Source organism: Triticum dicoccoides, chromosome 2B (genome assembly GCF_002162155.2).
Source record: "Triticum dicoccoides isolate Atlit2015 ecotype Zavitan chromosome 2B, WEW_v2.0, whole genome shotgun sequence".
NCBI lineage: Eukaryota > Viridiplantae > Streptophyta > Magnoliopsida > Poales > Poaceae > Triticum > Triticum dicoccoides.
In genome coordinates, this window is record NC_041383.1 from 37,369,080 (window position 1) to 37,374,133 (window position 5,054).

The following is a 5,054-nucleotide window of genomic DNA, read 5'->3' on the forward strand; positions in this document are numbered from 1 at the left end:
GCCAGTTGCCCCCGGCCTGCCCGATGACGCCGAGCTCATCGACGCCGCCAGGCTGCCCAGATCGACGCCGTCCGCGCGCCCCCGTCGTCGCCCCTGCCCCGTCGCCACCAGGCGCTGCCCCGACGCCGCCCGCCGGCCGCCCCCGCCGACGCCGTCGTCGTCGCCCGCGCCCATCGTCGCCGTCACCGTCGCCGTCGTCGCCGGCCACGCCCCTGCCCTGGCCCGCCGTGGTCGTCACCGACGCCCTCGCCGCCGCGGCCGTCGCCCTCGCCATACCCCCTCTCGACCGTGATAACCTATACAACGGCAGCACCCCCCTCGGCCCGCTGGCTCGACCAAAACTCTCGAGGCCACCCAAATTTATCAAATTAAAAGAGCGTTGTCGTCGAGGCCACCCCAAACCCTTGAAGCGTTGTGTCGAGGCGATCCCAAACCCTAGAGAAGCAGCGTCGAGGCCACTAACATGATTCCTTATTGTCATTAGCTAGCTAGTTCTATATTTTCCACTAATATATATCCATCTGTACCATGTTTGAATAATAATTGACATGTTGTAAATATTTGCAGAAACTATGGAGCACTATCGAGACGAAGCAACAGAAGCGATGTTGGAGGAGATGATTGCAGAAGGAACTGATGTTGTTGCGTCATTTTTCATCGACGTCGTTGGTGAGGAAGGACTGGGTGAAGAAGAGGGCTATGTTCATGATGGCTCCGGCCCATTAATGCCGGTACAAGAAGAGGGCTGTGTTCATGATGGCTCCGGTGATGACCTAATGAAGGTACAAGAAGGAGACCGTGCTGACTGCTCCGGTGACCGAACTGAGTCCGGCCAGGTATATATATATTAGTTAAGCCCGTGCTGACTAGTTAATTGATGCATTCATTATTTTGGTATATGTACACATATTAATTACTCTCGTCTTTCTTCCTTTTAATTTCTAGCTCTCCGGATCGAACACAACTTCGGTAAGGAGACGAGGCCCGAAGAAAAAGTTGAGCTTGGATGAAAGGTTTCAGATCATAGAAATCGCGCCCGACGGCGAACCGATTGAACCCATCCGAACAAAGAACGCATTTTCTGCTCAGTGCGGGGTTCTTGTTAGGGACAAGATCCCGATCAGCATCCAGCAATGGTATAAGCCTAAGGACGACCCTGAGGTGTCTTATGTCAATGATATGCAGAAAGAAGATCTTTGGACTCAGCTGAAGGCAAATTCCACCCTACCGCCAGAGGAGGATTCGGAGAAGCCAGTTAAAGAGCAATTAATCAAGTCTTGTGCTCTTAAGAAGATGGCAACCCTATTCAGGAGGTGGAGGAAAGAGTTGAACCATTTTGTCGGAAAAAAAGACACCAAAGTTCATCGGCAAATATGAGAAGATCAAAGATCACTGGCCCGCATTTGTGGCCCACAAGACATCGGAAAAGAGTAAGAAGATGTCGGCGACGAGCAAGCAAAATGCTGTGGAGAAGAAGCTTCACCATCGCACGGGGTCAGGTGGCTACCTCAAAGCCCGGCCTAAGTGGTCCAAGGCTGAGAATGATCTGCTTGAAAAAGGGATCGAACCAAAGACAATGAGATGGCCAGACCGTTGCCGGACTTGGTTCTTCGGGGCTGGCGAAACCTTGGACCCTATATTAGGGATGTGCCGTTGGACGGACGAGCAACTGGAAATACCAGTCAAGAACCTTCGGAAGTATATCAATGCAGCGCGGAAAGGGACGTTCATACCAGACAGGGAGAAGGACGAGCTCACAATGGCCCTCGGGAATCCTGAGCACCCTGGACGGACACAAGGCACGCCAGGCTCTATTCCGTGGAAGGTTGGTTTTCCGGACGCAGGGGGTCACAAAACCCATGAGAGGAGGAAGAAACTGGAGCAGGGCCAACTGCAAGCGCTGCACGAAAGGGTAATGGGGCTAGAGGAACGAGAAGCAGCAGATCGCAGCAAACGACCTGCCGAAGCTTCCCCCGAAGCTACCCCGCCATCTCAGGAGAGAAGCGGCGTGGCTTCCATCGAGCTGCTTCAGCCGGAGCATGTCTTGACGGCTCCTGCCAGCTATCCCGTGGATGCTATCATGGAGTCTCAACATTGCCACATTATGGCGCGATGGATGAATTTGAAGGTCAAGGCGGCTGTTGGCTCTGTTTATCCTAGTGGATCCGGAGCAACTTATCACTGCCGGCCGATTCCAGAAGGATATGCTAAGGTGATGGTGGATGAAATAACGGAGGGATTTGAGGACCTCGTGCTTGACCACCCTACCGGCGAAGGGGAGACTAGGCTGGGTTCTGCTCTGAAGACTCCATGCCTATGACGGAAGGAGCTCATCAACCTTCCGAACTGGACGCCTCCGCCGCCTCCTCCTCCTCTAGCGAGTCAGGGCACTCCGCCTCCTCCACCGCCTCCTCCTCCTCTGGCGAGTCAGGGCACTCCGCCTCCTCCACCGCCTCCTCCTCCGGCGAGTGACGATCAGGGCACGTGTGGCGGCACTTCGCCTCCTTCTCCGGCGCGTGGCAGCACTCTGCCTCCTTCTCCGCCTGCGCTGGCGCTCCCGTGCAGCCAGCGGCCTCCTCCTTCTCCGCCTCGCCAGCAAGGGCGGAAGAGACCCGCCGCCGCCCCGGCTGCTCCGGCGCGTCGTACTCCTTCTCCTTCGCCTCGTAAGCAAGCACGAAAGAAGACAGACGCCGCAACCGCTCCGTCTGCTCCGGCGTCTAGCAGCACAACCAGAGGCGGGAGGCAATACAAATACGGTCCATCTCTCAAGCCTCTAGAGAAGTTACCATAAGAGAGGTCCGAGGAGGAAAACGATACGATTGTGTGGACCCACGTGAAGGAGTTCTTTGAAGGGGTGAAAGCAAAGAGACATCCACCTCCGAAGGAGAAGGTAGATCCGGTGAAAGCAAAGCGCATTATCGATGCCCTGAGGAAGCCACCAAAGTCTCCGCCGAGAACCAACTATGAGCGCATTACTGAACAGACATATCTCCAAGCCCAACGGTCGGGAACTACTGTCAGTGATAAAAGGTTAAAAGAACGAGCAAAGGGGAAAAAAATTGCCCAGCTGGGCAAACAAGTATAGCAATCGTGTCCCCCGCTCAATGTGTCTAATGCTCCGGGGATGGTGGCCGGTTATGGCAATCTTGAAGATTACCTGCCTGACGATGCACTTCTTGATTTCATGGCGGTGGACGAACACAGATACGAGTACGGGAAGCCTCTCGTCAAAGATGAAAAATCTCTGACAACAATGATGCGAAGATTCCATAGTTGGTACATGAAAACCTGCAGAGAGTCTGAGGGGACGAACAGTTTGTATCTGAACATTAAAGAGGAGCACAACCTCGTTTCAAATGATCTGTTGTGTGTTCCATTTTATGAGTTCTTCGCATTCTTCAATCAAAAGGCCCTCGATAAATTAATGGTCTTTTGCTACTGCTCTCAGGGAGGCAATACAAATACGGTCCATCTCTCAAGCCTCTAGAGAAGTTACCATAAGAGAGGTCCGAGGAGGAAAACGATACGATTGTGTGGACCCACGTGAAGGAGTTCTTTGAAGGGGTGAAAGCAAAGAGACATCCACCTCCGGAGGAGAAGGTAGATCCGGTGAAAGCAAAGCGCATTATCGATGCCCTGAGGAAGCCACCAAAGTCTCCGCCGAGAACCAACTATTTCTGTCATTAAGTCTCTATATAAAGCTCGGCTCTTTCATTCCATTTATTTATAATTAATTATCCTCAATATATTATGCAGATTGAAGATCGTCGAGTGAAAAAACAAGAAATTTATGATATTGGGTTCATTAACACAAATATCATAGATGTATTTCTGGTTGAAAAGAACGTCAAAGAGGCCGAGGACAACTTGCTACGATCGTTGATCAAAAATCAAAACAAAGATACCATACTCTTTACTTACAACGGCAAGTGAGTGTTACTGTCGTGTGCATATTCGGTTTCCCTTATTACTCGAGCGAGGTTAATTATAGTAATGTAATTGATGAGTTATGCATGTGTGCGCAGGTACCACTATATTCTTCTGGAGATTAAGCTTGAGCGTGGACTAGTAACCGTCTTAGACTCGAGACGGAAAGATCCTGAAACCTATGCGGACATGACTGAAATGCTCAGCAAGTAAGTTCAATCGATCATTATCGCACCATATCGGCAACTTTTTGTTCATTTCCTGATATCTCAAGTAATAATAATTATTTTCTTTGTCTTGCAGGGTTTGGAAACAGTTCACCGCAGAAGCTCCGGGACTGCCGAAGGAGCTGCGATATACATACCCGAAAGTAAGTACTACTGGCTAGCTAGTTGCGCGCATCTCCCGTTGATTCTATAGCTATACTTTCATCAATGCCATTTATAATGCTTCATTATCAGTTTGGTTGACCTCTATTTCTCGTAAAGTGCTTGTGGCAGGAGGAAGGGAATGACTTCTGTGGATACTACGTGTGCGAGTTCATCCACACCGTGACTTTGAAAAACAAGCGGGGCTACTCTAAAAGACAATATGAAGTGTGTAAGCAATAGTATTCATAATTTCATTTTATTACACCATCATTTCTGTTGATTTTCATTCATATATATGTATTAATTAACCCCCTTCTTCAAATTAGACGTGGCAGATGCGGAATGAACTCCTAGAACCAGATCGCATGAAAGCAATTCAAAAGGAATTGGCAGGATTCTTTCTTGACCACGTCATCAGTAAAGCCGGAGAATACCATGTGCAAATTGATTTCAATTGCTAGGGGTTTGTAATTAAGAGATCTTATACATATTGTACATGTATGTAGCCAGTAGCGTCGGATACATGATACGAAAACTTGTTGTTCGACCAATCTCTCGGAGAAGGAGAGGTCGATCGATCACTTCTCTCGGTATGCATGACGAACTTCTGTACTGAATGGTTCTCTCGATCACTTATGTATATATAGTACGTAGCGTCGACCAAGCACGGACATAAGAGAGGACACTTCTCTCTATTAATTAGCTAGCTAACACAATATATGAAACACCTAAATTAACCCCCCAAAACCCCCAACC